The sequence below is a fragment of the Nomascus leucogenys genome, chromosome 17 (assembly GCF_006542625.1).
Source record: "Nomascus leucogenys isolate Asia chromosome 17, Asia_NLE_v1, whole genome shotgun sequence".
NCBI lineage: Eukaryota > Metazoa > Chordata > Mammalia > Primates > Hylobatidae > Nomascus > Nomascus leucogenys.
Window position 1 is genome coordinate 62,156,073 of NC_044397.1, and position 23,442 is coordinate 62,179,514.

The 23,442-nt window shown below is 43.9% G+C and overlaps 1 protein-coding gene and 1 non-coding gene across 9 annotated transcripts in view; one reads left to right on the forward strand and one right to left on the reverse strand.

Moving 5' to 3' along the window:
* The window catches only part of HECW1 (HECT, C2 and WW domain containing E3 ubiquitin protein ligase 1), a 464,866-nt gene that overhangs the window by 348,675 nt on the left and 92,749 nt on the right, over nucleotides 1–23,442 (reverse strand). The gene's annotated exons all lie outside the window — the stretch shown is intronic.
* Nucleotides 17,921–18,025, forward strand: LOC115831015. Its single transcript, XR_004026571.1, has one exon. It is a non-coding gene; the product is annotated as a U6 spliceosomal RNA (small nuclear RNA).

A 23,442-nucleotide genomic window follows, 5' to 3' on the forward strand; every position in this document is an offset into this window, starting at 1 on the left:
TGGTTTTCTGGCTAATCATTCTATAATATTTCATTGATGTATATTCCAAAATTTATTTATCTGTTCTCCTATAGATGAGCATTTGGATTGTTTCCAGTTTTTTTATTTTGCTATTTCAAGCAAATTGCTTTCTTACCTACAACTGGTTATACAACTGGTTATACATATGAGTGGTTCCCCAGGGTATGCGCAAGCCCAGGTCTCTTGGTGCAGTAAGTCAGCCCATCCTCCACTTTGCTAGGTGGGGCCATCGTGCTCACCGAAGGGAAGGGAACAGTTGGTTCTCCCACCATCTGTGCAGTTCACCTATTTTTACACTCTTTCCAGTACTTGCTATCGCCAGCCTTCTTTGTTTTTAACTCGATGGTTGTAAAATAATTTAAGTCTCCAGTCATGGCTTCAACCATGAAAAACAGTCCAGCCACCATTTGATAGCTGGGTGACTCCCTCCATCTGGCTCAGTCCATCTCCAGGCCCCCAACAAACCTCCAATGTGTCACCTGCCATCTTCCCCCACACCTTTGCTACAGGATTTACCTGCCATCAATCTAATCATGTCATTTCTTTGCTCGAAACACTCAATAGGTCCCCAGTTGCCTGCAGGATAAATACAAACTCACCAGCACAGCAAACAGCCTGAAAAGCTGGCCTCATCCCTGCCCTTTTTCCAGGCCTCTCCCAGCCACTCCCTCCACTACACCCACGCCCCTCCTGCTGTCCAGCAATCCCAGAGACACTTCCTACGTGGGTCCTTTTTCTTTCTTTCTTTGGTTTTCGTTTGAGACAAGGCCTTACTCTATCACCCAGGCAGTGGTGCAATCACGGCTCACTGCAGCCTCAACCTCCTGGGCTCAGGTGATCCTCCCACTTCAGCTTCCCGAGTAGCTAGGACGACAGGCGTGTGCCACCATAGCCAGCTAACTTTTTATTTTCTGTAGAGCCAGGGTTTTGCTGTGTTGCCCAGGCTGGTCTTGAACTCCTGGGCTCAAGCAATTGCCCACCTCAGCATCTCAAAGTGCTGTGATTACAGGCATGAGCCACTGCACTCAGCCTTACCTGTGCCCCTTTTCACATGGCACAGTCTTTGTCTAGGTGCATTCTTTTTCTTTGCCTGGGACTCCCATTCTGCACAAGTACAAATGCCACATCCCCGAATTCAGCCAGGTTGTGAGTGTCCCCCTGGGCTCCCAGGGCATCTGATTTTGAGCTACAAGTACACGGATCACTTTGTATTGTGCTTGTTTGTACATCAGAGCCTCCTCTAGGCTATGAACTTAAAGATGCAGGGATAATGTCTTACTGATCTTCCCCAACTCCTGGCATGGGCCTGGTAAGCACTGGGTGAGAAATGCATGATGTTTTACATTAAATGCAGTTCAATGTTCTTTGGAATAGCAAATACATCTATTCATTCATTTTATGTGCCTTTTCTAGATGACAGAAGACAGCAGCGACTAAAATAATCAAAGCTCTTTTTTTCCACAATCACAGAGCTTACCTTCTAGAGTAAGAAGACAGGCAATGAATAAAACTAATGGAGTCCTGTAGTATAGTAGAAAGTGATGTGAACTCTGGGGACAATGATGTATGAATGTGGGAGAGGGAAGAGGGGATGGGAGGCTGTTGAAAGGGTTGAATCTAAGAAGGGGCAATCAAAGGAGAGAGAAGGTGGCATTTTTGCAGATTTGAAGGAGGGAAGAAGTGAGACCTGGAGATTCCCAGCTGGGGTAGGGGAGCTTTCAGGCAGAATGACACAGGCAAAGGCCCCGAGGCAGGGGTGGCCAGAGCAGAGACCCAGCAGGAGGGGCAGAGAGGCAGAGTGAGAGGTAAGGAGAGAGCACATTAGGTGGCACCTTGTAAGTCACAGCGAGGACTCTGATTCTGCTCCCAAGGAATAGGAAACCACCGATGGGATTTGAACAGAGAAGTGACACAACTTGATATATTTTTTTTTTTTTGAGACGGAGTTTTGCTCTTGTTGCCCAAGCTGGAGTGCAATGGTGCAATCTCGGCTCACTTCAACTTCCACCTCCTAGGTTCAAGCGATTCTCCTGCCTCGGCCTCCCAAGTAGCTGGGATTACAGGTGTGCATCACCACGCCTGGCTAATTTTTTGTAGAAATGGTGTTTCACCATGTTAGCCAGGCTGGTCTGGAACTCCTGACCTCAGGTAGTCTGCCCGCCTCAGCCTCCCAAAGTGTTGGGATTACAGGCATGAGCCACAGCGCCTGGCCTTGACACATGTTTTAATGGGCTCTCTCCAGATATTGTGCTGTGGATATACTGAAGGTGACCAAGAGCAAGCACAAGAGACAGATTAGGAGCCTTTGCAATAGGTCTGGTGAGAAATAGTGGTGGTCTGAACCAGGATGGTGGTGAGAAGCTGATGATAAAAGCAAAGCATCTGCTGCTTGATTGAATGTGGAGCAGGATAGAAAGAGAAGGATGACTTCAGTTTTTAACCTGAGTGAATTGGAAGAATGGATTGGCCATGAACTAAGATGAGGAAGTAGGCAGGGGAGGCTTGGAGAAGAAAAACAAGAGTTTGGTTTTGGACATTTTCTGTTTGAAATTCTTCTTAGACATCCAAGTGGTGGCAGAAAAAGAAGTCTGGCATTCAAGAAGGAGATGTGGGATGGAAATGAAAATTTGTGTCACCAGTGCACAGGTGAAATAGGTCATGAGACGGGATGGGATGACCAGGGCAGGGAGTGGAGACAGGAGAGAAGATCACAGCCCTGAGCCCTGAGACAGCCCAATGGTAAGAGCTCAGGGAAAGGAAGAGTGGGGAAGGTCACCTGTGACCATGGGAAGATAGACTGAATGCTGCAAATCTCACACATGTCAGGTTTCCAGACCAATTGCATAATTTGAAACTCGTGTGTTAGCAAGCTGCCCCCTACTGAACTTGGCTCTCTATGGAAGAAGAACAATATCTTTAGACTCTAATTCAGCAGTAGCAGCTGAAGAAAATATGATCAAAAGATCTCACCCCAGAAAGATGCATCGTACATTTCTTGTGCTCTTCCTCAAGGCATTTCAATCCTCTTCAGAGTCAACATTTTGAAAACATCTGATCCTAGATTAAAAAGGCCCCAAATGCAATCCTTCTTATACAAAGTACCTTCTGGACATAGAACAGTTCCATAATCTTTCAAAGATTGTTGGCATAATCTTCGAAAGATGTGCAAAATACAGAGATGGAACCAGATTTTATTGGAAGGAAAGCTGACTTGGTTCATGAGTATTCGGCTTCTTATTTTCAGAGCAAAAAACCCCCAGGTTCTCTGAATGGATTCAGGCTACTTCCTGGTGATTTGCAATGCTTACCTCAGTGGTTTTCCTGAAGAGCTTTACTAAGTACTGAAGCCTGGGTTCCAACCCCAGAAATTCTGACCTAATTGCTCTGAGATTCTAATGTGCCATGACAGTTGAGGAATGCTGGTCTACAGGAACTTTTAAACCTTAATGTCCATATGAATGGCCTGCAGATCTTGTTAAAATGCAGATTCTGATTCAGTAGGTCTGAGACTAAGCATTTTTATTGAGCTACCAGGTGAGGACACTCTGGTCCAAGGACTACATTTTGAGTAACGAGGATCTGCATCTCATAATCGTCTCTGCAACAGTCATTTGGCATTGCCACCTACGATGATAAAATGCTGTCAGCTCAACAATTAAAAACTAATCCCGCCAGGCACAGTGGCTCAGGCCTGTAATCCCAGCACTTTGGGAGGCCGAAGCAGATCACGAGGTCAGGAGATCGAGACCATCCTGGCTAACATGATGAAACCCCATCTCCATTAAAAATACAAAAAATTAGCTCAGCATGGTGGTGGGTGCCTGTAGTCCCAGCTACTCGGGAGGCTGAGGCAGGAGAATGGAGTGAACCCGAGAGGCGGAGCTTGCAGTGAGCCGAGATCGTGCCACTGCACTCCAGCCTGGGCAACAGGCTGCCTAAAAAAGAAAAAAAAAATCCTAATCCCTCTGACATTTAGTTTAGCAAATACTTACTGAGCACTTAGTACACAAGGCTTAGCATTAGGAGCTTTAAGAAATAAGGAGATTTTAAAAATTATGGTTCTGATTAGGGTTAGGAAGGGTAAATAGGCTTCATTTCAAGTATCTTCTCTGATTGATTGGTACATATTTCATCCTTGGCCTAAAGAGATCAAAATATAAAATGACCCTGGAAACACAGTGTCAGAAACCACAGAATCTCCCTAATCCTCTAGATGTGGTGCCAGGTACCATCACATTCTTCTAGTGTATGTGAAATGGGACCCCTGGCAACTGTTGCCTCACAGCTAAACTCTCTTAGCCCTAAAGCCCAGGTAATTAACCCTACTATTCTATAAGGGATGCAAGTAACAAAAGTATAATGTACTGTCCCCTTACCAAATAGTACTCAAGGTGCTTCCAGGTCGCTAGAAGAAAGATTCTTTAAAACATTCATCAAGCCCACAGTGTCTTGTAGAGGTGGGCACTAAATGCTGAGCCCAAATGGTCCCTCTCCAGCAGTAGGAATCATGATCATGAATATGCATTTCTAATGGCTTCCTTCTGTGAACCAGCCACACCTGGTCTGCAAAGGGAGGCCTGTGAATTTCTGGCCCAGCTCTGCCCATTTTTAAAGCCAAGGGATACCATAATGGAAAGCTCACAAGAAACTGGTCTCCCTTCTCTCCTTTGTTCTAGGGCAGGCCATGGGGGTGGAAGGGATTGGTGGCTGCCCTAAAGCTACTATCTGGTTGCCAGGCCCAGGCACCCACACGTCAACATTTTCTTTAATATACCTGCTCAGCCAAAAATGATTGGGATTCCTGTGTCCTAGAGTTTGGCTGGACTTCGTTTCCAATTCCTGGGAGGTAGCCTCTAAATCCCTGGAATTTCTTGGATGATAGTAGTGCCTTTGTTATTCATGGCAGGCTCTAATAATTTATGCTAGAGCTGGTGGGCTCCTAGTTAGCTTACGCCTAAGAGATGACTTAGGATGAGGGCTGCGATTAGAGTGTTGTGTCTCTGAGTCACGTGACATCGGCCTGATCTCTGGAGAGGAGCTGGTGATTGAGGTCAGCCACATGGCCAATGATTCAGTCAACTATGCCTTCATATGAAACTCCAATAACAACTCTGGACATGAAGACTCAGGTGAGTGTCCCTACTGGCAATACTCTGTGCTGGGAGGGTAATGCATCCTGACCCCACAGGGAGAGGACACAGGAAGCGTTGCATTCTAGGTGCTTCCAGACCTCACCCTATGCAGCTCTTCTTTTGGCAGGTTCTGATTTGTCTCCTTTTGCTATAATAAAACTGTAATAATAAGTATACCACTTTCCTGTGTTCTGAAAGTTATTCTAGTAAATTAGCAAACCTAAGGGGTACTAGGAACTCCTAAATTTGTAGCCAGCTGGTAGAAGTGTGGGTGGCCTGGGGCGCATGGCCTTGTGGCAGTGTGTAGGGGACAGTGTTGACTTGTGAAGTCTGGCCCAGCCCCAGGTAGTTGGTGTCAGAACTCACTGCAGGAGCCCTCCTCAGTTTCCCCAGCAGCACGGCACTGGAGGGCTGGCCCAGCTTACTGAGACTGTCCATTTCCTGCCCACAAAAGAACCTTTTGTGGTAGTAAGTGGGGAGACCACCTCTCATATTGTCTTATGCCCAATTTCTGCCTCCAAAGAAAGAAGAAGTAAAAACTAAAAGGCAGAAATGAAATCCACAAGCAGACAGCCTGGCCCCACACCCTGGGCTGGTAGTTAAAGATCGACCCCTGACCTAATCGGTTATGTTATCTATAGATTACAGACATTGTATAGAAAAGTACTGTGAAAATCCCTGTCCTATTCTGTTCCATTCTAATTACTGGTGCATGCAGCCCCTAGTCACATACCCCCTGCTTGCTCAATTGATCATGACCCTCTCACATGGATCCCCTTGGAGTTGTAAGCCCTTAAAAGGGACAGGAATTGCTCACTTGGAGAGCTCAGTTGTTGGAGACATAAGTCTTGCCGAAGCTCCCAGCTGAATAAAGCCCTTCCTTCTTTAACTCAGTGTCTGAGGGGTTTTGTCTGCTGCTTGTCCTGCTACAGTAGAAGTTATTAAGAAATTATTTTAGGCAGATAGAGAGGAAAAGGGGTCCTTGGAAAGTTTTTGTTTTTGAAAAAAGCTCCAGAAACATTTCTTGTCCAGTAGGAAAGCCCTGGGTCTTAGATCCTGGCTGGCAACCTTTGATATGCAAATACAGGCCATTAGAAACTGGGTCCATCCAACACTGCGATTCCCACCATTGTCCTCTTGCCCTTGCCCCCACATGTGCCTGGCAACATGGCCACTCCCACATATCCCCACATGTGTAGAACATCATGGTGCCCTGTATTTGCATATTAAAAGGCTAGGGTGGGGCCGGGCGCGGTGGCTCACACTTGTAATCCCAGCACTATGGGAGGCCGAGGTGGGCGGATCACGAGGTCAGGAGATCGAGACCACGGTGAAACCCCGTCTCCACTAAAAACACACACACAGACACACAAAAATTAGCTGGGCGTGGTGGCAGGCGCCTGTAATCCCAGCTACTTGGAGAGGCTGAGGCAGGAGAATGGTGTGAACCCAGGAGGCGGAGCTTGCAGTGAGCCGAGATTGCGCCACTGCACTCCAGCCTGGGCGACAGAGCGAGACTCCGTCTCAAAAAAAAAAAAAAAAAAAAAAACAGCTAGGGTGGGAAGGCAAGTTTTTTTCGCAGGCTACATGAATGACATGCCTGGTCAAACCAATCCCCTGAGCCCTCTGCAAATCAGACACCACCTCCTCCAGCCTGTTTATATACCTGGCTGGTGTCCCCCACACGTGAGTTCCCTCTCTTGGCTTTGGAGCCCTGCTCTCTGTGTCTCTGTACAGGGGAGCTTCTTCCTTCTTTCTTCTTCTTTCTTGTCTATTAAACTCTCCGCTCCTTAAAACTACTCCATGTGTGTCCGTGTCATTTTATCTAAATCACATGAGACAAGAGCCCTCATGTTCCTCCACTCATTGTATCACTTTCTCTATACACCTTCCAACCCTGGCTGGGGACTTGCTCCAAATTAACGAACCTCTTAAACCATGACATGCTCTTTTCCCTTGGGCTTTGTTCATCAAGAACTATGAATCCAGAAGATGAGGGTGGCTTTATCAGCCCATCAGTAAAACGCCCTAGGTATAAATGCTGCCCAAAGCCAGCTTTGCTGTGCCTTCTAAGACACTGTGATCTATACTGCTGGTCACAGGCACACTGTGGCCAGGTTCATTCCCTCTGCCCTGCCATACCCCATTCCTTGCTTCCTTCCCTTCTCCACCAAAATGTGTTATCAGGACCCAGTTGCTTCTAAGATAAAGATGCACATCCAAGATGTGATATCCTAAACCACTGCTGTGTTCAGGTCCGTGATACGTCTTGCCCTCTTGTTTGGAAAAAAATACCGAGCTCTAAGAGGTTCAGATGAGTAGGTTCTCAAGGTGACCCAGTGCTGCTGCGGGAGAAAGCAGTGAGGCCTCCTGCCTCCTCTCACCTTCCATTGGATCATATTGCTGCTCAGGAATAACAATTCAATCCGTGATCTAAATATATCTTACACTGAATGGCCCAGCATTGTGGTATTGATTTTTTAAGTTAAAAATACAAGATGAACTATCAGTTTTCACCTACAAAATCCTGTTTCTAAAGCTTCAAAATCCTTTTTGACACAGACTTCTTTGGGCCATTTACACAGCTTTCTTCCACAGGGGAATCTAAAACTCTTCCTAATACCTAGCTGGTGCCGTGCCCCCATTCCCTCTACTGGACCCCACAAGCCTCCCTGGGAGGCTTTTCTTCCAGGAAATCCTGCACTCTCCAGCCCCAGAAGGATTGGGTGCTGGTGGCCAGGCTTGTGCTAGATAACACCGCTCTTGGGCCAGAGACAGACATGGCACCCAAAGGAGCTAATTAATTAGATGCTCAGTGACCAAAAATAGTTCCTTTCCTGATAATTCTAAAAGACATGAGTGGTGGGTGTTAATTCTGTGAAGTCCTCCAAACCATACGCCAAGAGCTGTGTAAGGACATGGCCAAGAAATAGGCATATAGTTCAGAAAGAGAAGAGGAGAGATGCCTAAGCCCCTCATCATTTTGCAAGTAAAGCTGTCTGCTGTATAATCTTATTATACTGATCCTTGTCTCCTCTTCCCCCTTTTATGGTCATTTGAAATTAGCTCAGGTAGGTTTCACTTCCTCGCAATGAATGATTCTGGAGGCAGTGAGACATTCCCTGCTTTCAAGGGTACCCCAATTCATCTACAGATGAAAAGCAGCAACAGTATCTCTCATTAATTTGATATAGACATTCAACTATAATCCAACACCTACCCTAGTTACCAGAACTCATGCACTTGAAATAGAAAGAAACATGTTTCTTATTCCTTATCTGTATTCCCAGAAAGGGACTTCATTTAGCTGGAACCCAAAGTGTATTTTACATAGCTAACTGAGACTCAATTTTAATTTACAGTGTGGGCTCAGGGTCAGAACTCAAGTATAAAGTGCCTATGCAGCAAAACATGAAGAGATGAGAAAGCTAAGTGAGTGTTTAAATTTATTCTAGTATTAAAAAATTTTATTAGATAAAGGGCTCACTTTTTTCATGTACTTGGTAATAAGTTGCTGTCATTAAAATGTGTGCCTGGCCTAGGGATGGGACACAAACAGGAGAGTGTGATCACAGAAGGAGCTATTAAAATTGTGTCAGAAAGCACTCTAATGCTGCCACTATGACCAGACTGTGAGCCATAGAACCCTTGACAGCTGGTCCCTCTGGTGCAAGGATGCTTTAAGATTACACTGCAGATGGGAGTGGTGGCTCACGCCTGTAATCCCAGCAATTTAGGAGGCTGAGGTGGGAGGATCAGTTGAGGCCAGGGGTTTGAAGCCAGCCTGGGCAACATGGTGAAACCCTGTCTTTACTAAAATTACAAAAGTTAACCGGGCATGATGGTGGGTGCCTGTAATCCCAATTATTTGGGAGGCTGAAGCAGGAGAATCACTTGAACCCGGAAGGCAGAGGTTGCAGTGAGCTGAGATCGCATCACTGTACTCCAGCCTGGGGGAAAGAGCAAGACTCTCAGGAAAAAAAAAAAAAAATACACTGCATTTGCCACACTGCTAAAGGGAAGCAGGATGTGGGCTAGTGGATACCTTTGTCCCTGGAGCTAACACAGCATCTGGGGAGCAGTACCAGGCAACATCTTCAGCTTACCATGATCCAGGAAAGAGAAAAACTCAATGGTGCTGATGGCTAAGGTGGATGGACTGCCTTCTGCCACAGCAAAAACCTTTAAAGCATTAAAAACCTGCTTCAGCTGGGCACGGTGGCACACGCCTGTAATCCCAGCACTTTGGGAGGCTGAGGCAGGTGGATCACGAGGTCAGGAGTTCAAGATCATCCTGGCCAATATGGTGAAAACTCATCTCTCCTAAAAATACAAAACTTAGCTGGGCATGGTGGCGCGCACCTGTGGTCCAGCTATTCAGGAGGCTGAGGCTGAAGAATCGCTTGAACCTGGAAGGCGAAGGTTGCAGTGAGCCCAGATCGCACCACTGCACTCCAGCCTGGGTGACAGAGCAAGACTCTGTCTCAACAACAACAACAAAAAGGCCTGCTTCATCTCACCAGACTCAGCTTTCATCTTATAAAACAAAGACCATATAAAATGACAGACTCATATGACTTCCTATTCTCTCTTCTCCCTGACTCAGGGCCAGAGACTACTTCCATAAACTGTACAACATCTCTCTGTCATGGGGTCAGACAGTTTGAAGAAACTACAGTGGTCTCTGTCTGCCCCACTCCTCTGCCTGGTCTCTGAACATTGGCCCTATACATCCTTGGAGACAGCAGTGACCAGAACAAAGCTACAGAGGGAGGCACAGGATGGCAGAGGATGTTGACCTAACTCCTTCAGCATTTGACACATCAATTTGATAAAATATAACAGTATACAGGGACTCTGATTTAAATAATATCAGTTAAGTAGATGTCTTTCAAGATCTTTACAATCAAAGAATAGACTGTGTTCTAATATCCATGGACCATTTACCAAAAATTGATTATACAAAGGCCTCAAAGAAAACCTTGATAAATTACGAAATGCATAAAGGGTGGTGATAACATTTTCTGACTGCAAAGCAACTAGGACAGATATTGTATTAATAATACAAGTTTCAAGTTTAAAAATACCTTAATCATTTGTTAACGATTTAACCTTTGGTTAAAAGGGAATTTTAAATTGCAATTACATACTGCTCAGAAATGAAAGACAATGAGAATGCCACAAAAGGAATACAAATAAAATTATGTGCAACAGTGGAATCCATAGCATTACATAGGATTGCCGTCTAGCCAGCACTGGCTGGGTCAGCCGTGCTGACTGTTAGGACAGGGCAACGCTTCTGTGAGGATTGGAAAACAGCACAGCTTTCAGCCTCTCTCGGGACAATCAACCCTCGCAAGGTGCAGCAGCTAAAGGGTTAATGCGGGCACAGCAAGGGCTCTCCAGGAGTCCCAAGGGCAGTGTGCATTCTGACTAGGCAGTGCCTATACAGTCACTGGTAATTAAATATTGTATAGTTTAGCTGCTAGTGTTAGAAAACAAGAAGAATGTAAATCAAGAACCTGAAAATTCAATCCTTATATTTTTTAAAATCAGCATAAAAAGAGCAAAGCAAACCCAAGGAGAGCAGGAAGAGTAAGTGAATAAATACCCCAAAGGTGTAGGCTACCTTGCACCTGCCTCTCCGTCCCACTTTGCTCTTCCTGCCCTGGGTCCTGGGACGCTGACTGGGAGGAAGCATTCATGGGCCCCCTCACCCGCTGCCTCCCAGTTGGGTTCAGCCAACGTGGAACACACAGAAGACTGGAGGGAGGGAGAAGTGCAACGTCAGAGCATGCCCCCACATGATTCCCTCACTGTGGGCTGTGAGCTGGCCCATCTCTGGGGGCTCCTCCTCCTTCTGGGCTAGTGCCCGTGCCCACCTACATCAGCTCATGCCTGCCCAGCCACCCTGCCGTCTCCTGTGCTCTGCCCATGCCTTGGTCAACAGTCCTTTTATGAAATGCTCCTTAAATTAGCCACCTTGAGTTTGCCATAATTTCCTGACTGGATCCTGACTGACATACCAACAATCACCACCACCACCACAACAGAACAATAAAAACAAAACAAAACAAAACAGGGGCAGGGGAGAGTAGCGTTGCCATCTAAATTAAACAGCTGTTTTTTGACAAGGATATATAGACGCATATACACAGACACGCACATGAAACTCTAATTTGTCTAGTTTTTTGTACCTATTACTCAGAAAAGTTATTTGAATATATACTTGAATGTATTATTTCCTAAGTTATTTATTATGATATTTATTACTCTAGTTCTTTAGATGGCATTCTTTTATTCTTTAAAAGCTGTTTTCCCTATCAAGGACAGTTATAATCTCCTTTCACATTTCTAATATTGTTTATTTGCTTTATTTTCTCTAATTTTACATGTATGTACATCCATGTATAAAAACAGAAAAAATATATTTGAAAAAATGAAAAATAACTATAAAAATTCGAGAGAAATATATATGAAAAACTAGAAAAACTATAGAAATACATGTGTATTTCAATTAGAAAAGAAAAACTAGAGGGAAAAAGCAAGTAAACAATACCAGTAATATAGAAGATTAGAATCACCACCAATAGGGAAAACAGCTTTTAAAGAATTAAAATAAAGGTCTCTAAAGGTCTAATATAATAAATTCCAAAATCCTGATGAAATGTTTAATTTCCTGAAAAAATACATACTGATTTGATCACATAGAAACTTTATACCTTTTGTTTTTCTCATTGCAATCATATTCCCATTCTAAGTCCCCAACAAAATTTCTTCCTAGTGCTATCGCTATTTATGATGTAAACTCTTTTATTAATTATATCATTCTTTTCTGTGATAAAAATATGTATAAAGATTTAAATTTAATTTTTAAAAAAATTATTGACCGGGCACAGTGGCTCACGCCTGTAATCCCAGCACTTTTGGAGGCTGAGGCGGGTGGATCATGAGGTCAGGAGATCGAGACCATCCTGGCTAACACGGTGAAACCCCATCTCTACTAAAAATACAAAAAATTAGCCAGGCGTGGTGGCAGGCACCTGTAGTCCCAGCTACTCAGGAGGCTGAGGCAGGATAATAGCGTGAACCCGGGAGGCAGAGCTTGCATAGAGCGGAGATTGCACCACTGCACTCCAGCCTGGGCGACAGAGCGAGACTCTGTCTCAAAAAAAAAAAAATTCTTATGATCACCAGTTCTAAGTGTTAAACCATTTCTTCCAGGTTGAGTAACCAATTAGTATTGTTAGAGTTATCATCAGTAGTACACAGTTGATCCAAACAAAATAAGCACATGTCATTTATGATAAAGTCTCTTATCATGAAATCATCTTTAATGATTTACAAGTCAATAACTCAATCAAGTCAGTCCTGCTTCAGTTTGATGAACGTAAAGAACTTGAAAACACCTCACTTGGGGCAAGATTTGTTACCCAGTCCCAGAGTCATGCACTTTCTGGGAAGTATATAAAAAAGACTTACCATGCCTTATCAGATGATGGATAATTACACCTGCTATTCTTTCACTGAGAAATACATAAATTAACTCATGAAAAAGCAAGAAAATTGACATATTACTAATCTCATTACTCTTTTACTGATATAATATTGTAATAACATGATTTAATCTTAGCTCATGCTTTAAATATACTTTTGTCATAATCTTAGAGCTACAGATTTAGTCGTTCTATTTGTGGAAAATATCTACCATATAATATAAATGGCAAAGCCAGTCCTGTTTGTCAAACCAACTAGCCAAATAAGATCTTTTTCAGAAAAATGTCTGACTTCATTTTTAAATCCAGATAAATGTGTTAATGTACATTTTAAAGAATATTAGAAATATGACTGGAAATAAAGTAAAAGATGCAATTTGTAAGTTAGAGTACTTAGACATTCCAGTAAGATTAAAATAATGAAGATCTAATATATTTATCCATTTTAAAGTAAGTTCTATAAACAAGATAATAAATCATTCTCATTACTTAATTTGCTATAGTGCAATGTAATTTGCAGCTAAAATTACCAGTTACTTAAGAAGAGTGCAGCATAATAGCCTTGGCCTCCCTTCTGTAATTGTGTGCATATGATTTGGTTTTGAGGGACAGTTAAATGAGTCTCATGTATAAATACCAGAAATAACTCCAATAGTCTTGTTAAACATAATTATAACATAATTTATATATTTTAAAAAGTGAAAAGAATATTTTGCTAAAAATTATCAGTCTAGCAGCTAGTATATAATTTTGTTTTGTATTAATAGCAGGCAAAAATTATTGAATGTTCTATAAGATGGCAAATGACTGTAAATAAAGAGTGTATGATCTGATTTGATAAATCAGATTTTGACTACCTTAATAACACAACCCTAATCAGAGAGAGATTGGGTAAAAGTTTTATTCATGCATTTCATTTAATAGTCTTGAAATTGTTGATAGTTCAGGAAACATCACAACTGTGTTTACAAGAATCAATAGCAAAAATCTCTTTGAAGAGACTGTTCTCTTAGCTGAGGGATGAGTGCTGAGGACAGGTGTAAAGAAATGCTTACATTTAAATATGGGTAGGGGTTGTTTCCAATATTGAGTCTTTCTTACAGTGCTCCCTTTGCCTTGTTCTCCTGTAAGTCTCCCTTAAGAACTCCTTGCATAGTAGACAGGCAGAGGCAAAGTCATTAAAATGAAACTTGTCATTACTCCACATACCATACATCTGAAGAATTCCAAACATCACAAACATGCAGGACAAAGCATCCCCTTCTAACACCACCCTTTATTCTTAGCTGAGCTGTATAAGGCAGAAACAGAAGGGAAGCTCAAAGGGTTTATGATGTCTTGATTTATTATTTTGAAAAAGGTTTTCCCTTTGTTCAATATCCTCAAAGTTTTATGCTCTGTGGGTAATGCACAGGTAAAATTTGAGGGAGGCAAGGCGGAACGCCCCCCTTTTGTGAAGGGTTATTATGAACACAGGTTTATTCTAGCAGGTCAATTTTAGAAAAGAATAGATAGAAGTTGAGGTTTTGAGGACAGGATTCCATAGAATCTCCATGCTTCAGTCCCCCTTGGAAAGTCTTTTACCCCTGGGAATCATGCCCTCTGGTGGGAGGACACTGTGCCATGAGACTGTGAGTTCCCTGAGGACAGAGATGATCAATCCCAACTCTCCCTGCATCCCTAGCACCCACATGGTGCCCACACGGAGCATTCACACTTGGATACTTACAGAACTGGTTCATTCATTCACAGAGGAGAAAGGTGATGTGTCAGATGGGACTTAAACAATGGGAACGGCCTGAATAAGCCAAAAGCAATTTTATTTACATAAAATGGTAAAGGTTGGATTTTTCATCCTGATATTTAGCCTACCTGCCTCCATACTGAGAGACAGGACTAGCTGGATTTCCTAGGCCGACTAAGAATCCCTAAGCCTAGCTGGGAAGGTGACCGCATCCAGCTTTAAACATGGGGCTTGCAACTTAGCTCACACCCGACTAATCAGAGAGCTGACTAAAATACTAATTAGGCAAAAACAGGAGGTAAAGAAATAGCCAATCATCTATCACCTGAGAGCACAGAGGGAGGGACAATACAATGATCGGGATATAAACCCAGGCATTCCAGCCGGCAATGGCTACCCTCTTTGGGTCCCCTCCCTTTGTATGGGAGCTCTGTTTTCAGTCTATTAAATCTTGCAACTGCACACTCTTCTGGTCCGTGTTTGTTACAGCTCGAGCTGAGCTTTCGCTAGCCATCCACCACTGCTATTTGCCACCATCGCAGACCCACCACTGACTTCTAGCCCTCTGGATCCGGCAGGGTGTCCTCTGTGCTCCTGCTCCAGCGAGGCACCCATTGCTGCTCTGGATTGGGCTAAAAGCTTGCCATTGTTCCTGCTTGGCTAAGTGCCCGGGTTCATCCTAATCGAGCTGAACACTAGTCACTGGGTTCCATGGTTCTCTTCCATGACCCACGGCTTCTAATAGAGCTATAACACTCACCACATGGCCCCAGATTCCATTCCTTGGAATCCATGAGGCCAAGAACCCCAGGTTAGAGAACACGAGGCTTGCAGCCATCTTGGAAGCGGCCCAACACCATCTTGGGAGCTCTAAGAGCAAGGACCCCTGTAACAATAACACACACACACACACACACACACACACACACACACACACACACTCACTTCTACTTGATCCTTCTTGAGTCTTCTATCAGTGGCCCAGGCATGCAAAAATCCTGTCTCAGGATGACCTGAGCCCCTCTTAATGATGTTCCACCAGAGCCACCCAGGGCCTCATACTGTGAAAGTCTTCCTATTCTCACCTCATCACAATGCACCTTTTCAATGACCTATCTCCACAATAAGTTCTTTTTGGGCAGTGACAATAGGCACATCAACTTCTATGAAACCCCTCCAGTTAAGAGAGTCCTTGGTCAGCAAGGTCTCCCCATCCAGGCAGTGGGACAAGCTGCAGGGATCCTTCTGTCGGAAGGAAGGCCCTGCACTCAGACCCCACATATGGCTGGGTCCACTCAGGCCAGGAAACTGCCAGTCCCCGGCTCTTGACTTAAAACCATCAAGAGCAGTTGATTTTAAGTTTCTCTCAACTCTGTCTGACCTTCGCTTTGGAGAAGAGCCCAAAGTTCAGAGTGGTGGCAGTGTTCCTTTAGTTAAAGTTCCGCTCTGACATATTGAGTACCTCACCTTAAGTAGAGATGCTGTGGGACTGGGCACAGCAGATGACCTCGGGGTGAACGCCAGTGCCCGGCCCGTCTCGTGATTTGCTCTATCAATGCTCCCTTCACTCTTCTGGAATGCCCGCCTCTCGTTTTGCTTTAGCTCCTTCCTGCCAGCATTCAGATATGTCCACTCTTCTCCACATTCCTCTCACTCAAATAACCAATTTTCTTTTCTCCTTCCCAGCAGACTTGTGGAAAGACATTGATACTCCTGGGCTTTGCATCTGTACGTCTCCATCAAATCTTACCCAGTTGTAGCATGGCTGTGAAATCACTCTCCAACTGAAACTTTTTCCACAGAGAAAAAAATGGGCAAGGAGGCTCTTTCTTGAAAATTCTAATCTCTTTGAGACAGGAGAGAGAGAGAAGCTCCCTTATAAATTTGACAGTGCTTTACAGAGGAGACAGGAGCCCCGAGATACCCCTGAGAAATAAAATAATAGTCATTGGCCTGAAAAAGGCAGAGAACCGGATCCAGAGTGAGAGGCTCAGGAAGCAGAGTGATGCCTGGTACCTGGAGAGTGTCACACACCCGCAGGCCCTGGCTGAGGACACTTGCCTGCAAGGCATCATCAGCTCTGGCTCTGATCAGCAGGAGCAACAGGGGACAGGGGAGCGTGGGTCTTCAGGGGGCCAGCGTGCCATATGTGGTCTTGCCTGGAAACCATTCACCACGATGGCGATCATGGACAAGATTGTGAGGGGCTCAGTGGGTCTGATGCCACTGTTATGCTGGCTTCATAAAACAATTTGGGGCCTCACACCACAGGGCAAGCTGAGCTGGCATGAAAGGCTGCCCTTCTCCCACTCCTAACCCTGCTCTACCTGCCTCAGATACATAAAAATGCTAAATAAGAGGTAATGCTTTGTGCATATAGCCAAGTTCAATATCAAAAGAGGTGCCAGGAACGAAGCAAAATCTTCTAAAAGCCAGGGCGACTTGGCTAAAATGGAAGCCAGAGGCAGGCACAGGTATTTCAGAGCCAGACCCGGGCCTCAGCCTCCAGGAGTGTGTGGCTTCTGATGCTCTTACAGGGAGATGAATCCAGACCTCTGGTTCCATGCTGGAAGCCAGACACCTTGGAGGGCTGGCTTGTTGCTTCGGTGGAAAGAAACAGCACTGACCACCAGCCCTGGGAAATGGTGGCTCCAAAGAGGTTAAGAGGGATCGGAATTGCCTAAGAGGAGCATGTCCTAGACCTAAACCACCAATGAGAATGAAGCCAGAACTCACACTGTGGGGGTGGTAAAGAGACACACATTTGCTTCCCCAGCTGAAAACTGACACAAAAAATTACCCTAAACTGCTGAATCCTACGAGGCCCAGAAGAGGCGAATGTGAGCTGTCCCCTGGAGATACTGCCAGGCCCAGACCCCGGGGACTCTCAGTGATAGAAAACCGCCAGGAGAGGCAGCAGGTGAAAGACCGGGAGACTTTAACCCCAATAACTCAGGATAATAAAACAGCCCAAGAGAACACTTAAAATAAGAATGTCACCTTTCATTGTTTCAAGGTAAAGGAAGATGTGGGAGTCATAAGATAGTAACAGGACCCTGTGGGAAAAGACCAAGTTGATTTGCAAAAGAAGCAAAGGAATTCTACAATGAAACGTCTAGCCATTGAAATAGAGAAATCAATAGACGGTTGAAAGAGCAGACTTCAGAGAATTAGTCTATTGGAAAAAAGATTTGAGAAAATCACTCAGATGTCACAAGAAGAGGTAAAGATCTGGAAAATATGAGGGTTTCAATAATAGGGAAGAGAAATGAAAACGTCCATTATGTATTAACAGGAGCTCCAGAAACAGAAAAAGAAAATGGGAGAGGAGGGATGTTTGAAGGGATGATGGTGAAGTTTCCAGATATAAAGAAAAATGGAATTTCTAATTGAGGCAACACCACAACTCCTAATCAGAATAAATTAAATAAATCTACACATAGGTACAGCTTAGTAAACCTGCAGACCATAAAAAGACAACTACTTTAATTACCAAGAGAAGAAAGATTATCTCAAAAGTAATGGCAGTGTCCATTTCTGCAACACACCTGCCAGAATTGGAACAGTAAGAGAAGATAAGCATGGCTCCTGCACGAGATGACACGCCAAACTGTGAAGCATTCCATGTTTTTTAAAGTACAATAAGCCAGGAATAGAAAGTTAGGCACCATATGTTCTCATTCATACCTGGAAACTAAAAATGTCGATCTCACAGAGGTTAAAAGTAGAGCAGAGGATACTAGAAGCTGACAAGGGAAGGGGGAGGGAAGAATAGGGAGAGGTATGTTAAAAGACATAAAATTTCAGCTAGACAAGAGGGATCAGTTCTAGGTTCTATAGCATGGTAAGATGACTACAATTATAAGTAAAATATTATATAATTTCAAATAGCTATTAAATAGAAGGAGGGTATTGAATGTTTCCAAGACAAAGAAATGATGAATGTTTGAGATAGCAAATATGCTAATTACCTTGATTGCATCACTATCCATCACTTTGTATACCACGAATGTACAATATTATTTGTCAATTTAAAAATAGAATTTTAGGCAGGGTGCGGTGGCTCACGTCTGTAATCCCAGCACTTTGGGGGCTGAGGCGGGCAGATCACTTGAGGTCAAGAATTCGAAACCAGCCTGGCCAACATGGTGAAACCCCATCTCTACTAAAAATACAAAAATTAGCCAGGCATGGTGGCATGCACCTGTAATCCCAGCTACTCTGTAGGCTGAGGCAGGATAATTGCTTGAACCCGGGAGGCGGAGGTTGCAGTGAGCTGAGATCGCACCACTGGACTCCAGTCTGGGCAACAGAGCATGAATCTGTCTCAAAAATAAAAAAATAAAAATTTGAAAAGTAATGGCAATTAGGCAAAAGCACTTTACGAAGCAGCAAAGGACTTCCGAAGATAATGCAATAATATATTCAAAGTGCCAAGTGAAAATACAACAGCTATCCTAGAATTATATATTTAGCAAGTCTGTCATTCAAGAATAAAGGTTAACTCAGCCATAACAAAGACCGACAGAGTTTTTCATTCTAAATAGCTTAAAGATTATTTTAGCACAAAGAATACTGAATCTAGAAGTGAATTGGATTTAAGAAACCATCCGAAGAGATGAAACTGGCAAACATTTTGATTCACTTAAATATGAACTGAGTGTAAAAATAATGATAAATGACCAGATTTGGAAGTTTACAAAACGAAGGAAATAAAAGCAGCGCCCAGTATGGGAGGTGGGGGAGGGAAGCTGGGCATTGTAAGGCTTTTGTGGTGTTAGAGTACAATACAGAGATTAATGAGTTTCAGTGTTCCTAAAGTTAATTATGCCTCTTAAAAAATGAAAGTTAACCACTAAAGAATTGAAGTAGAACACATTACTTCCAAGCCGGTGGGGGACTGAGGGGAGGAAAGAAAGCTATAAAACAAAATGTGTTTGATCCAATAGAGAGCAGAAGAGACAAAAAATAAAAGACCAAAAAAAAAAAAAAAAAAAAAGCATGGTAGACCTTTTTGGCCAACCCTTATCTTCGCATTCCATTTCCCTCTCCTCTCGCCTGTCTTCCTAACCCCTTGATTTACAGAAATGACAGAGCCTCCCAGAAGATCCTCTTGACTCCACGGCAGATCGGCTGCCGCGTTCCTGGTGTGTGTTCCCAGAGCTCCTGGAACTCCACCACCAGAACCCTTACAATGCTCCCTTGTGCGTGCACATGGCGGGGGCTCATCTAAAAGTATTAATTCATGTGTTTCCTCTGTACATTAATTTGCTCTCCAGTTCCAAAAGATGGGTTTTCTCCCCTAGTCCAATGCAAAGAGGAAACTAAGAGGAGAAAGAAAGAGCCACAGCCTGAGCGCCAGACAATGTGTGCTTACGGAGAATTTTAGTGTCCAGGGGCTGGAAGTGGCAGGGGACAGAGGGTGTCCTGGATACGGAGGGATAACACAGACCTTCTCCTTGGAGGGCTAAAGGAAAGGCTGGAAGGAAGATGGGGCCCAGCTGTGCTCAGTGTAGGAGGCCCCCGGCCCCCTGCACTGTGGACCACAAATCGTCCAACAGCCCTGGGCACTTATAACTCCCCCATCATCTTGCCCTAAAATGAGAGTAAGGGACCTGAAGATCTTGAGTAGGGGTAGGACAGAAGGGACCTTGTCCACTGACCATGATGAAACTGAGGAGAACCGATTAGAAATTTTCTGAACAGCTGAAGCAGCTGTGGTCACGAGACCACTGCACATGGCCAGGCATGCTGTGGAGTGTACAACCTGCGCGACATTCTTACTGCAGACACAATGAGCCTTGTTTTAACTGCCAATGTTGGGACAAAGACTCTCCTTGACCAGACTCTATTCACAGTTCTCAAGCAGGCCTTGACCTTGGCCTAGAAGAACTACGACTTGCAGCACAAGTGATTTCATCCACCCCACTACAGGAAAAGTCTTGAATAAACACTAGCATAGTTCCCATCAGTTCCAGGCTGTGTTCCTAGGATGACAATTCCAGCCCCCTTAAAATGCCTGCCTGAGAAAACTCAATGCCGCAGAAAAAATTTATTGTTTGTTTGGGAGGCCGAGGCAGGCAGATCATGAGGTCAGGAGTTTGAGACCAGCCTGGCCAACATAGTGAAACATCATCTCTATTAAAAATACAAAAAATTAGCTGGGCATGGTGGCAGGCACCTGTAATTCCAGCTACTTGGGAGGCTGAGGCAAAAGAATCTCTTGAACCCAGGAGGTGAAGGTTGCAGTGAGCCAAGATCGCACCACTGCACTCCAGCCTGGGCGACAGTGCGAGACTCCGTTTCCAAAAACAAAAAATTGCTGTTTGTTTCAGACAACACCTGATGACAGGCCTCTGAGCTCACTTTTCTTAGGGCATTTACTTTAGAAAGCTTGCAATTATATATTCTTTCTGTGCCCGTTTGAGATTGAAACCTTCTACCACCCAGAAATGTCCCCTCAGGTATGTGGGAGCCATCTCTTTGAAATGCAAATATTCAGTGAGATAGCTCTCTTGTCTCCCAGTTCCTGTGGGACAGTAAGATCCTAACTTTGTGGGGCCTTAATCCAGTTGGCAAAACTATGTCCTGTCCTAAAGATAGGAGACTTTTGTTTCTCCTCCAGGTAAGTGTCAATTAACAAACTCAGATGGCCTAAACCCATAGACCACCCCTTTACCTTCCTTTAGTCCCTTTCCTTTAGCACATACCACATTTGTCTCAGGGGAGCTGAGCTGAGGTTTCACTGAGGTCTCTTCCTTACTGCAGTAGTACTGACTAGAATCCGTCTTGTCTCCTTAACTAGTGTTCAGCTTTGTGTTTCTTTGACAATTCCAAGCTGGGCCAAAAGTTCCATGAGGGCAGGGCCATGCCTGTCTTGTATAACTGGCCACCACCAGAGTCAAGGTGTTCAGTAGATATTTACATAATGAATAAATGAACATAAGATTTTTTTTCACTTGATTTGCACTCTGATAGTGAGTTGCAGCCTTTAACTGCCATCTTGCAAAAAATACAGTGCTGGACAAACGAATGCACCAAGAAAATGACTTAGGGTTTCTTGAACAAAATCTACTGCCAACTAATCATGGAGTGATTTCACTGCCATGGGTTTATTTTGTTTATTCAACAAACTTTACATGAGTCATGCAAAATGGTCTTCAGTTTCAAGCTTTCTTTTGAAATTTCCTCAGGATAAGAATGAACTAACAAAATGATAGAGCAGGCCGGGCGCGCTACTAAAAATAAAAAAAAAATAAAAAAAAATTAGCCGGGCGTGGTGGCAGGCGCCTGTAGTCCCAGCTACTCGGAGAGGCTGAGGCAGGAGAATGGCGTGAACCCGGGAGGCGGAGCTTGCAGTGAGCCGAGATTGCGCCACTGCGCTCCAGCCTGGGCGACATAGCGAGACTCCGTCTCAAAAAAAAAAAAAAAAAAAAAAGATGGAGCAACAAAATTAGCTGCTTTGACACCTACTGTTGAAGAAGGCAAAAATATGTATTTATTATGGTGCCGAGGTATAAGAGTTCTAACCATAATCTGCCAAGAACTTCAGGAATTATTGATGTCTTGAGCTAAATAGTCACAATCAGCATTCTTGCTAAGCAACAATTCATTTGTTATTACAAGTTCAAAATAAATTCTTTAGGTAAGACAGAGAGTCCATTTATAATTCAGTTTGTGCTTTTCTCAGCAATATACATCTAAACATAGTGAATACAAGATATTACATAATAGCAAGCATTGTCAGCTATTAAATATATACAATTTAAGAAAGTGGGGTATACAACTGCAAAAGGATTGTAACATTAAAATACAATAATACTTGTGATATGTTACTGATGACAATACACAATTACCCATTAAAATGTGATGTGGCTTGGCCGGCAGCGGTGGCTACCAGCAGTGACCAGCACTTTGGGAGGCTGAGGTGGGTGGATCATTTCAGGTCAGGAGTTCAAGACCACCCTGGCCAATATGGTGAAACCCCGTCTCTACTAAAAATACAAAAATTAGCCGGGTATGGTAGCAGGCGCCTGTAATCTGTAATCCCAGCTATTCAGGAGGCTGAGGCAGGAGAATCACTTGAACTGGGGAGGCAGAAGATGCAATAAGCAAGATTGTGCCACTGCCCTCCAGCCTGGGCGACAAGCAAGAAAAAAAAAAAGTAATGTGGCTTTATTCTTACAAGAAACAAAAAATATCCTTATCCTTTGTTCAGTAATCTCACTCCAGGAATTATCTTTAAAAAATAATCGAAGAAGGGAAAGAAATAATACATGGGATGTTCACTGCCATATTATTTGCAATATTACACCAAAAAGGAAACTAAGAGAGGACTGTCTCAATAAGTTAGAGAACATCAACTTCCTGTAGCATGTTGCAGCTATCACAACTGATGATGATAAAGATAATATAGCAAAATAAAACTATTTGAAATATAATAAGTATAGAAGGCAAGGAGAGGGCTGGGCACGGTGGCTCACCCTTGTAATCCCGGCACTTTGGGAAGTCGAGGCAAGCAGATCGCCTGAGTGTCACATGCATCTGTGTGAAGAGACCACCAAACAGGCTTTGTGTGAGCAACAAAGCTGTTTATTTCATCTGGGTGCAGGCGGGCTGAGTCCAAAAAGAGAATCAGCGAAGGGAGATGGGGTGGGGCTGTTTTACAGGATTTGGGTAGGTAGTGGAAAATTATAGTCAAAGGGGGTTGTCCTCTGGCTGGCAGGGGTGGGGGTCACAAGGTGCTCAGATGGGGAGCTTCTGAGCCAGAAGAAGGAATTTCACAAGGTAATGTCATCAGTTAAGGCAGGAATCAGCCATTTTCACTTCTTTCCTGATTCTTCATTTGCATCAGGCCATCTGGATGTATACATGCAGGTCACAGGGGATATGATGGCTTAGCTTGGGCTCAGAGGCCTGACACTGAAGTCAGGAGTTCAGACCAGCCTGGCAACATGGTGAAACCCCATCTCTACTAAAAACACAAAAATTAGCTGGGCATGGTGGCGGGTGCCTGTATTCCCAGCTCCTCGGGAGGCTGAGGTATGAT